Source organism: Limanda limanda, chromosome 6 (assembly GCF_963576545.1).
Source record: "Limanda limanda chromosome 6, fLimLim1.1, whole genome shotgun sequence".
In the NCBI taxonomy this organism is placed as follows: Eukaryota; Metazoa; Chordata; class Actinopteri; order Pleuronectiformes; family Pleuronectidae; genus Limanda; species Limanda limanda.
In genome coordinates, this window is record NC_083641.1 from 13,682,858 (window position 1) to 13,695,734 (window position 12,877).

The 12,877-nt window shown below is 41.2% G+C and overlaps 1 protein-coding gene across 3 annotated transcripts in view; it reads left to right on the forward strand.

Moving 5' to 3' along the window:
* Positions 1-12,877, forward strand: part of kcnab1a (potassium voltage-gated channel subfamily A regulatory beta subunit 1a) — a 95,097-nt gene that overhangs the window by 54,419 nt on the left and 27,801 nt on the right. The window lies entirely within an intron of this gene.

Here is a 12,877-nt window from a genome sequence, read left to right on the forward strand (position 1 = left end):
GCTCTGCAGCCTTCAGGATATTACAGCACACAAGATACATTGTCCATGTTGGCTATGTAGGTTGGTCGTCACATTGTTGAGAAGATGATTGAAAAACTTGTCCCTATGCTGACTTTGACTCCAAGCTCCCTGTATTTTTTTTTTTTTTTTTTTTTTTTTAATATATTTTTATTGCACATTTTTTAGACAACACAAAACAAACAGAACTGCTCAGGCACGACGAAAAAATAAAAATAAATAAATAAATAAAGGGAAACAACAGAATGTGGGCATGTGGATACAGTAAAATAGAAAATAATTGAGATATTAATTAAGAAAATAAGAATTAATGACAATGGGCACAATTTCCATCAAGACAAGGCAGAGTCAGATAGGAGTCAATACAGAGCATACCGACATAGCGAGGCCACAAAATAAACGTTACCCCTTAAGACAAAGTTAGTTACGAGGACATGCTAGGCTGAATTGGGAAATCCACGAAGCAAGGAAGATGACAGTGTGGACCCGATATGCTGCAAGTAAGGGTCCCAGACCTTATAGAAGGCGTCTGTTTTGAAATGAAGCATGCACGTGATGTATTCACTAAGGATGAAGTCCATAACAATATTGTGCCATGACTTTTTTGTGGGAACAAAATTCTTGTTCCAAAAGAGTAAAATGTTCTTTCTAGCAGCAAACGTTAGTATATTGAAAAGTCTCCTGTGTTTACTGTCAGTAATCCGACCCTCCGGGAGACCAAGTATCAGGCACATAGGGTCCATCCGTATTGGGACATCAAAGATAGCAGTCATTTAAGTCACTATACTAGACCAGTAGCTTTGTAATTTCCCACATGACCAGAAGCAGTGGACATAATTACCAGTCTCAGAGTTGCATTTCCAGCAGAGCGGTGAGATATTAGCATCCATTTTGTTCTTGACAACAGGTGTTATATGCGTGCGATGTACAATTCTGAACTGTATGGATTTGGTACGGTTACATGCAGAAATGTTCATGGCCTGAGACCAAACTTCCTGCCAGTCAGCATCATCTATAGCAATGCCTAAATCTTTCTCCCACGCTTGCTTGGTGGTCTGTGAGGTAAGAGGAGAATTGGAGTTCAGAGCTCTGTAAAAAACAGTGATACATTTCTTACTAATCTGCAGAGACAGGGCCTTCTCCACACACGAAGTGGTGTTATTAGTCGTTAAGGTGGTGTCTTTAACTATGAAATCTCTAATTTGTAAATATCTGTAGAAGTCACCCTGGTTGAATAAACCAAATTGTTGTTGCAACTGCTGGAAGGATAGTAAAATCTGGCCTTTAAATAGATCACCTATTTTCTTCAGCCCTTGGGTGCTCCACACTTTAAAGCCCTGATCCCTACAGCCTGGCAGGAAGTCCGGGTTGTCAAGAATGGGAGTGAGAGGAGACGATAACTGAGCCCGGCCTTCTATAGAGCGAATGGATCTCCAGGCTCTGATGGTACTAAGAGTGACAGGGTTAAAACAGTGTTTTTTAACAGATTCAGAATATTTCATAAACAGTAAATTCGACAAGGGACACTTTGACTGAGAGGCTTCAATATCGTGCCAAATCGAGGCTGGATCACATTTGTGCCAGCTTGAAATCACCCGCAGGTGAGATGCCAGTTGGTAAAATCTGAAATTTGGCACATCTAAACCTCCATCACAACCCGCCATTTGAAGTTTTATCATCTTTAGACGGGGCTTCCTTTTGCTCCAAATGAAGGAGCTTAACCAACCTTCAAGCACCTTGATAACCTTTTTTGATAATAATATAGGGATCATTCGCAGTGGGTATAGCAGTCTAGGCAGGACGTTCATTTTTATAAGAGCAACCCTTCCTAGCCAAGAAAGAAGGAGAGGGGCCCAGCGGTCCAAGTCCGCCCTTATGGCATCTAAGAGGGGGGGGAAATTCGACTTAAACATCTGACCAAAAGTAGGTGTTATATGCACTCCTAAATAAACAAAACCGGTGGGAGACCAGCGGAACGGGAAGGGTTCAGCCATATCCGGAACACATGTTAACGACCCCAGCGGCATGGCCTCGGATTTTGCAAAGTTAATTTTATATCCTGAAAGGGCACTGAATGACGAGATGACCTCAATCAAGCAGGGAACAGAGGTTTGGGGTTGTGATAAATGTATCAAAATGTCATCTGCATATAAAGTAATTTTGTGTTCCTTTTCACCAATGAGAATACCAGAGATTAAAGTGTTTTGCCTTACTGCTTGGGCCAGCGGCTCAATAGCAATATCAAAGAGCAGGGGGCTGAGGGGGTCACCCTGCCTATTCCCGCGGTGGAGAGGGAAGTTATCGGATCTCAGCCCATTAGTCAGAACCGCTGCCGTCGGAGTGTTATATAGAACCCTAATCCAATTCACAAAATTGTCACAAATTCCTCCAGAGCATAGAATAAATACGACCACTCAACCCGGTCAAATGCCTTCTCGGCGTCGAGAGATAGCACGACGGCCGGGTCCTTGCTGTTTTGAGTTAGTTGAATGATGTTAAGGAGCCTCCTCACATTATCACAGGAGTCCCGGCCCTTGACAAAACCCGTTTGGTCTTCCTTGACAATATGGGGCAGAACCTTCTCCAGACGTAAGGCCAAGATTTTGGAAAGCAATTTTTGGTCAGAGTTAAGTAAAGCTATCGGCCTGTAAGAGGCACAGCTGTCTGGACTTTTTCCTTTTTTAAGGATGAGAAAGATGTTGGCCTCCCTAAGGGATTGAGGTAGAATCCCATTTTCAAATGAATGATTGAGCATAGACAACAGAGGGTCTAGAAGAATATCACTAAACTCTTTATAAAACTCGCAGCCAAACCCATCTGGCCCTGGGGCCTTCCTGGACGGCATAGATTTCAAGGCAGATATCGCTTCCTCTCTAGTAATTGGGGCATTTAGTTGTAATTTTTGATCATCCGTAGCTTTGGGCAGTCTCAAATCCGCAAAAAACTGACGCATAAGGGACAAGGCATTATCCGGCTGTTCAGAACCATATAGGTCGGTGTAAAATGATGCAAAGTTTTTATTAATAGTTCTAGTATCAAATGATCTAACACCATTAGAATCAATAATAGAGACTATATTTTGAGAATATGCCCTCTTCTTTGCGAGATTGGCAAGATATCTCCCGGGTTTGTCCCCATACTCATATAGTTTCTGCCTGGCAAATTTGAGGGACTGTTCAGAATCCTGAATGAGAAAAGTATTCAGTGCAGTACGCGCGTGTAACAGCTCCTCAAGCAACTCAGGACTCGGACTAGATATATGATTTTTCTCCAGTTCAGCTAATCGAGAATCGAGAAGTCTACGCTGTTCATTCTTCCCACGTCTCTTGGACGCAGCAAAAGACATAATCAGTCCACGAGAGTATATCTTACACGTCTCCCAGAGGATAGAGGGATTATCTGTGGACGGTGAGTTGATAGAATAAAAAATCTTGAATTCTGAAGTAAAATAGGAGATAAACTTGTTGTCTTTGAGAAGGTATGATTGAAATCTCCAACACCGTGACATTACCCTGTCCTCAGCGAGAGAATACACCAAATAAAGGGGGGCGTGGTCCGACAACACAATATTACCTATAGAACATGATAGAGCAAGAGACATTTTTGAGGAGGGGATAAAGATATAATCAATTCTGGTGCGGCTTTTATGTGGGGCCGAAAAAAAAGTGAACTCTAAGTCAGTAGGGTGAAGCTGCCTCCACACATCACAATATCCAATATCAGCACATATATTAGTGAGCACCCTTGCTCGCTTAGAAGGGGGAGAAATGTCAGATGGAAGTTTGTCAAGAAAGGGATTAAGGTGACAGTTGAAATCTCCTCCCACAAAAGAGTCCTCTGAGGACCACTCCATAAAAACTGCAAGAGCCTTTGAAAGAAAATCAGGGGAGTAAACTGGGGGACAATATAAATTCATGAATGTTACCTCTTTCCTTGCGAGTATTCCCTTAACAATTACATACCGGCCCTGGCTGTCTTTGACACACTCAAGAGACCTAAATGCCAGCCTTTTACTAATCAAAATGGCGACGCCCCTACTGCAAGAGGAATATGAGGTGGCAAAGACGTGCCCCACCCAGCTCTTCAGCAATTTAACATTATCCTTGTCCTCCAGGTGAGTCTCCTGGAGGAATGCAATAGAAACATTTTCCTTTTTCAAAAATGATAATACTGCCGTCCTCTTAACAGATTTTTGGAGGCCACGGACGTTCCAGGAACAAATCTTAATATCAGACAAGGCCATAAGACACTATTTGCCACCATGGCAGGATAGAAGAGTCAGAGCGGGTTAAGCCTACGTTCATCCTATATATGCCTCCCGTGACCCTCATTATCGAATGCACAGGACAGTCACACTTGGCAGGAATAGAGACACATTGATACCTCCACAAAAATCTTATATACATGTCCTGAGCTAGACACATGAACTACACTAAACAAGCAAAACAAATAAACAACAAAGAAAAACAAACTGAGGGTCTTTCCCCGAATAAACAGGGACTGTTCACCATACAGACGGCTTTCAAACTCACCAAGAGCGCACCGATGGCACATAATGAGAAGCACGCCAAAAAAAAAAATAATAAAAAAAAAATAAATAAAAAAGTCCTCCATACGAAGGCGAGCGTAATAAAGTGGGAACGCGATATTCACGTTAAGAGCAGCCGCGCCACTCAGTTAAGTGGGCACCCTTGTGTTCATAATGTTCAGAGTGCTCAAGAAAAAGCGACATATAGAAAACAAAAAGAGCATGATCTGCCAGCCTGAGTGGAAGAACTACGGCTGTCCGCAAAGTTAACATCCAGGCAGAGATTCAACGAAGGCGCGTACCTCATCCGGGGTGAAAAACCTCTTTTTGGAGCCTCCGTGTGTCACCTGGAGAGTAGCTGGGAATAGCATAGCATACGGCATCCCTCGCTCTCGAAGCCGCTGTTTCACTGCATCGTATGCCTTGCGTTTCTTCATCACCGTAGGGGAGCGCGAGACTGGGCACACTGGTCTGTATTTTTCTGATAATCTTTGAAATGAAAAGGTAAATTGTTTCCTTTTTAGGGTTCATGCTCAAGGTTTTTCAATTCTCTGGCTAAAAAACTGCAGGTCACTTTAACAGAAAACTGAATCCAGCATCTACCCAGGCCAAACCCCCAGTCAGTTCTAAACAAGCAGGATTAGAACAAACACGGCACTCGTAACATGAATAAACGCAATCAAAGATCATTCAAGACAATAACATCTACCATTGCTCCCTTTTTTCTTCTCTTAAAGTGACCGGAAGAGTGAAAGTTTAATGAAATCTTAGCTTTATTCAGGGGAACATTAGTCCCTTCACAGTTTATCACTTTCTTACTGGTTTCACTCAGTGTTCATCTTCTCAGATTTTTTTTTACAAATGTCCCTCCTACTGTGATATTTGCATTAAAGCTTCCACGTCTTTGATAACTTGACAGTTGTGACATTTCCTTGGAGAGTTGTGTTTTCTGCTAACAGTAGAGAAGAACAAGGAAAGAAGAGGGTGTTAATAATATGGGTGAATAGTGTCTCATATCTCCTTTTTTATCATCTGTCTTTGCAACTCTCTCTCTCTCGCTTGCTGTAATTACTGCAGTTGAATATGGAGAGATAATTAGTCCCCACAATATGATAATCTACCATTGGCTCACTTCTCTCAACCAATGTCATTAGCTTTGCAGTCTTTTTACCACCAGAGGATTATATGCAAATACATTTTTTTAACAAGTTGCCTTTACAAATTATGAAAGTGTGTGTGAAATTATCTCTCTCAATTAACTCTCAAACAAATCAAAAAGAAGTTATATAATTCAATCAATTGTTAAAAAAAAAAAAAAGAAAGAAAAAGGAATAGGATGCATGTCTGTCTCTGTAGCTGACCGGCATGGACACATTTCATGAAAAGTCAAGATTGTCAACTCAGAGTTGAAATGATCACCTTATTTACAGGTCTCTTCTCACAGAATAAGATAAAACATTCAGATTAAAGGAGGGACTGTTTATGCTGTAAGTGCTGGGGTCAGATATGTAGCCAATTACTTCTGATGTGGAGTCAATCCATAAGCACAAGAGAGAAGGACCTGTTAGATATGAAATTAACCAATCCAGAGCCACGTCACTGATGCTGACACTGTGTCAAAGGCTGAGCTCAGGTCAGGAAGAAATAAAATTGAGTTCAGGTGTCATACAGCATTATGTCATTGGTGACCTTTACCAATTCAGATGCAGCTGTGAAGACATCGAACGCAAGAATAATATTTGCCTAAAACCATATTATTATTTAAATGAGCTTTGTTGACATTTTATAATCAAATCTTGGATCAAAATGTCCATTTATTAATCACACTATAAACAAAAGAATTGGGTTCTTTAAGTGTAAGGTTTTCCTAGCTGGGACACCCGAGGTACATATTCCTTGATGATTTAATTTACTCAAATTTTTTCAATATTTACTTCTTCTGAGCCAGATTGTGACAGATTAAAGGTAGGACACCAAGAGCAGGACACGGATTGGATTTTAATATAATGTTATAAGGAAATTCAACAGGGGGATGTATGAGTTGAGAGGGTGAATGATGTCAGAGTTCCCAAATGAGAGTCCTGGTTTTGAGAGGTACGGAAAGAGAAGCAGGTTGTCAGCTCTGGAGGCCAGAGATCAAAGCTTGTTTGGTAATTAATGGATTTCCTGGACATGACTTAATTCTCGCCAACATGGACTATTACAGTGTGGATAGAGGGGTCAATGTCAAGGAGAGCTGGAATTAGTTGAAAGACGATGGCGTGGGAAGGAAATAAGTGAAGGATAGGATGTCAAGGAGAGAGATGCACCCATCGTTCATGGTTAGTGTTTTTGAATGGTTCACAAAGCTGCATGTTTTCAATTCTTATAGCTCAAAGTCAATACACTTAGTAGGTGTTAGGGGATTTAGTACACTTAAAAAAAGCTTTCAGATAACAGTTATATATATTTGATTTTTAAACCGAAAATAATAGACTAAACAGTATTATATTTCACTTTCATTAGACTCACATTAAGTTTACATGGAATGAAATGTGCTGTAATGAATCCGCCTTGCTTTATGTATACACAGACATGTTACAAATGGAGACTGATATGAAGACAAAGACGTAAAGCAAGACGCACAAAGCAAAGGTTGATCCAAAACGAGATGATTTCTGTGTCACAGGGTTGATTAATATGTGCAGGTAGAACTGACTGAGAGCCACAGTTTAGTTGGGCTACTTGTTAAACAACGAAATTAACAGAAACAAAGAAACACTTAACAGAGTCAAAGATGACTGAAAGACAGCGACACACAGGAGAGATGTAATTGGTGGAAAAAGAGACAAACAGTGAGATGACCTCCAATGTTTCTGAAGTGATGTTGCCACAGATAAACAGTGTGTTGCCTGAATTTGGGTGGCGACTGTAACCTACTTTATCTGGGGCTCAGGTGGCATCAGGCCTGCAGCCCTGCCTCCCCCATGCCCTGTCTCTTACACACACACACACACACACAGACACACACACACACACACACACACACACACACAAACACACACACACACACACACACACACACACACACACACACACACACACACACTTAACACACACACAGTATAAAAGTATAAAACTAGGTGTCTCTCTGTGTGTTTGTGTGAGAAAGTCTCTCGTGGCTCATGAGTATTTTTTCATATCGTAAACAGCAATTACATTTTTCATTTTCAAATCCTCCAGGAGACTGAAACCAGTCCCATAGGAAGACATCCACAACATCATTAAGGCAACAGCACAACCAGAGATATAGACTATCCCCATCATCTACTCACAGGGGAAGTTGTCACACATTACTTGTTTTATTAGCTCCTGTCTGAATAAGTGTCTCGGGCCTAATCGTTGTAGGAATCAAAAGGACAAACACACATGACCAAGGCCACTTTCTCACTTGTCAAATATGTGCAGATCATTAAACTTCTGCTGCAGTACAGCTGTAGTAATCAAAAGCTGAGTAGCTGCAGTCTAGAAAATAACACAGATTTTCAAACTATTTCTCATCGATTAATATTTAAGCCTTTTACCATATTTTGAGCAGCTACTCCCTGCTACTTGCCCAATTACACCCAACCCTCGAGTAAAAACTAATGTCATTAAAAATGCACTCTCGAAGCACAACCCATATTTTGTCTAAGTGCTGAGCAGCTGCCTCCTCTGCTGTTGTGGAGGAGGTATTGGGTGAATCCGTGACAGATCTGTGGTGATAACTGTTGATACGCAGGAGAGCGCGAGACTGGGCGAGTGTGTGTGTGTCCTGGCATATAACGAGAGAGGATAATGCTGCCATCGTTGTGGGGGAATAAGAGAAAGTCATTACTGTCCCTCATCAGCCAATTGAAGACGTTTTTAAGTGGAGATGAAGAGCCTCATTGATGGTGATGGCTTGTTATGGTAGATCTGTTCGGAAAAGAGGATCCCGGGGTGAGGTTCATATTTCAATAAATATTTGATGGGCGAGGACTTAGTATTAGTGTGTGTGTGTGTGTGTTTAGCGGTGTGGGCTCGATTGATTATGTGTGGCTCTAAGCGTCTGCATATCTATGAGGAGCCTTTTGAATGAGGGAGAAGATCACTTTCATCATTCCATCTCCCAAGTGGGGACATCTTATTTTCTTCTTCTCTGCATCATTCTCTCCATCTCTTCTATTATCCTCTTCACTGCCATCCATCATGCAATCTATCACAGTAAAGGCTTAAAGAGGGGGATGCATTTTGCGGGCTCTGCAGTAGCCAGGCCGGCCGAGCTTATCCGAGAACAACTATTTGTTTCTTTATTACTTCAGTCAACATAGGAGGGGGTGAGCAAAATATATCTACAGAGCTATAATTGCCCATCAGCTCTAACCCCTTACTTAAGCTTTTGTCACAGAATTGCATACAGATGTGAGCCTCTTCAAGTTGCCCACTTGTAAAATAGCATATGTGGCCCATATATCCCCCCAAAAAAGTGCCTTTTTCTGGCAAACATGCAGTGCTCATGGCAATGTACATTCTGGATGGGTAACTAAAGTAGCCCATGGTGAATATGGCCCAAATAGCACAAAACAAATTCAGGTAACCCCTGGCACCTTTGGTTGATGCCGTATTGCTATGGCTTACTTGTGGCCCAGATCTAGATCTAGAACAGGAACAGATGGTCCAAGTGCCATCATTCCACATGTTATCTGGGGAGGATGTGATATGATGTAGATGATTACACACAGTATTTGGCAATGTGCCAAAACCATAGCAATGAAAACTGATCATAAACAGTTCTTCATCACCTTGTCCCTTTCAGTAGAAGTGGTCTGTCCAAATGTGTTGTCAGTAGCCGTATTGCTCATCACAATATGCAGTTTGTTGCTCAGTATGGTGCCCTGACTGTGTTTTACTCTCACTACAGCGAGCTATTCACTTTAGTCCTGAAAAGGAGTTCATCTGTAACATCATCATTCATGACCGTGGCTGGGAAGCAGCGACGTCATCATAAATCTGCAGCGGGGGCATCCACTGCCTGACTCAGCACCTCGAGTCTCAAGCATCTGAACTCATAAGAACGCCCTGTTGTCACACGGGCCGTAACTTTAGGACATTTTAATATGTCTTCATCTTTTCCTGAGCAAGAGAATATAATTAACATAACTTTTATTGATAGCATCTCATTCCTGTTCAGGGAAGTTTGGAGGAGTGGAGAAATATCGAAATATACATTAAAAAAACAGGGTTCTTCGACCTACTCCTTTGTGTAAGACACTGGAAGTAAATGTTCACACCTGAAAGTCTTGAAAGTCTTTACAATTAAATTGTAATTTCATTATGCAAATGAATTACCTTGTAGTTCAAACATCATCGTTGGAGGTGAAGACTCCAATCAATCCTGCTTCTTTTCCTTCTACAATTTGGTATAATGGCCGTCTCAACTTACTGCAATTGGTCCGAAAGCCAGACCCATGCTCAAGAGCACCTTGTCCTAAATATTTGGCGCCTTCTGTGTATATTTTTTAGGTTACAGAGGATCTAATGCATCATCCAAAATGAATTTTCTGAGTGTGGCATGATTTTTATGCCTAATTAATCATTCTGATATTGAAGGATGCAGAGGTCACATGTCAGCGATGACTGACTTAAGTGGTTTTGACAGGAGAGTCCAAATGAAAGATTGATGACAGCTGTGATGATGTACTCATCACTAAACAAGGCTGAGTCTGTGAATCTCGTGCTTGTAATGACAAAAACGCACAAAAACAGTAGTTGCATCTTCAAATTCTTCATATTATTATTGAGTTGGCAAAGGTTTAAGGCTAAATTAGTGCACCAGAACATGCACTGTGCCCTATGAGACTAAAGAGCAAACCATCTTTATTTTCAAGTTGCACTTTATATGTGCTGATGAGCCGTAGTTTTCAAGTTGTACTGACCTCAATTATGACACAGGTAAATCTGTATTCCCCTACTTAAATAGAACGTGTCCTCAGTGTGAAGCTCTGTGTTGTACTCACTGCTCTCTTCTTGAGTGGTAAAGATAGCAAGTTTAGAAATAAAAACGATGACGTAGATTTGACAACACTCTCTAAATAAGGTTCCTGAAGTAAGTATATAAGTGCTGAGTGAACAAATGAGAAACTTCTCCCCCAGGAAAACTGTGCCACATACCTCCTACAAGCTGATGAATTGCAGCAGAGGTTTTAGCTTGCACCTGCTTGAAAATTGTATGTGTGTGTGTGTTTAGTCATCCCTCACACAGACCCTGTCTCACAAAGCCGACATGACAGGACAATAACAGTGCCTCAGGTTTGATTGGACATGACAGGGACCTGCCAATCTATCTGCTGTGCAGAAACTGGACCGACAACCTGTAATCTGAGTGTCAAGTCGAATAAATTTATTTTTTCAGAAGACTTAAACAAACAATACATGTTGAACAAAGTGCCATACAGAGAAATGAATGGTGCAGCGAGAGAAAGGTGAACGAATCAATGTGTAAACGAACAATAAAGCTGCTGGGGTTGAACGAATTTGACATGAAAAGCAACTTGTTCAAATTTATTAGAAATACCCATTTCCCTCATCTGTGGAGTCTCCTTTGCCGCCTCACTTGGTGAGAAAGCTAACATGCAGATTTGTTGTCGATGAAGCATCATTAGTTTATGGTTGTTCGTTGCTACTACGTCAATCCCAAAATACTTCTACACTCTGCTGCTCGGATCCTTTGGTGTCGTGATTGTCAGCTCGGAACAGTTTGCTCGCTAGCGTCCTCCATTTGCGAATCAAAACAATGTACTATTACTGCCTTACTTTACTAATAGGTAAATAGTAGATAGTTAGCGCCCTCTGCTGGATCAACTACTTCAGACAGTCTGATGAACTTCTAGACTGGATATTGTTGAATTTGAACAGGTCATTATGACATTATTAATGAATTTTGGATAAAAATTCACAGCCCTTAATGTAGCACTGTCAAATTTTTCGATCAGATGTGGATCCTTCAAACTCGCTGATATCGTCCCAGCTCTATTACGCTCTTTAGCTTTTTTCAGCTCAGTCTTTTGGTCTTAAAAAATAGCCTTTATATAAAGATTGATCTCCAACTCCTCCTGTTGTACAGTAACTAAGCTGAAATATCTTAGATGCTAGTGTCACCAATTCGCACTTTTTGGAACATTTGTAGCCAGACTCTGTGCAGTAGCGATAGCCACCAGGGGGCGATCAGACAGTTTGTGTTCACTTTATGACGGAGTCATGTTGTCTGTCTTTATATACAGTCTATGGTATGTATTGTACAGCTCACAGTTTCACTGTTTTAGTTATTCTGACCACTCTCATGAGCATCGTTTCAGGCTGTTTCAGTAGAAAACACACAATAACCAATTGTACGCTAACAGTGCTAAACAAAGTTAGCGATTAGCTGTCTAACGCAGTGGAGCGTTTAGCAGCAAAGACAGATATTTTCCTGAGAACAGGACAATGACTATTGGATTCAAATTTGTCAAGTGGACACAAAAACTGCTCCATACGATAGATATTCCCCCTGTGTGTCTGCTGGATGTGTAAACAGGAAAACATTTACAACACTGTGGCTAAATTAACTTTATAAGGTGATATTAATCATATGTAAGTGGGTCTTAAGCTAAAATGCTTAAAGGATCGATGATTTGAGCCGCTATACACACTATAGTCAGCATGTCCTTGATTTAGTGGGTTCATAAGGATGCAAAGACAGCATGTGGGAGTATAGTGTGGAAGGGAAGGCTGATTACTGTATGCATACAGAGAGACTGTAGTGTTAATGACACAGCTAATGAGGCCATTAGCAGGCAAATAAGATGTGTTTAATATCCATAGTGTACACCAACTACCACCCACATTTGCTGCATCGCCATCCTGCAAAATACAAGATCTAATTCTCTTTCCTTGGCATACAATCTTTACTTTTGTATTTGATGTACTTGTTCAGATTGGCTTACACGTTGGTGTTTTCCATTGCGTTCAATCAGTGAGTTGATTTCTTTTTTTCCTTTACATCCTGTTTCTCCATGCATCACACTCTCAGTGACAACCTGGTGTTTTTCTCCTCCCCACTGACGGGAAAGTCCCATTACCATTTTATCGCACTCCAAGGCTTCCTCCTCCCCACACACACGTACACACACACATGCTTCAACATAATAGGAGCTTGAATGTGTTGCAGCACCTGTCTATAGGTTCAGGAAAGTGAAATTCACTTTCCTTTCAAGGAGCAATCGAGCAGACAGAAGCGCTGTCAAGCTGTCATGTGATTACATCAGAGGTAAAGCCACATCCATCCTCTTAAGG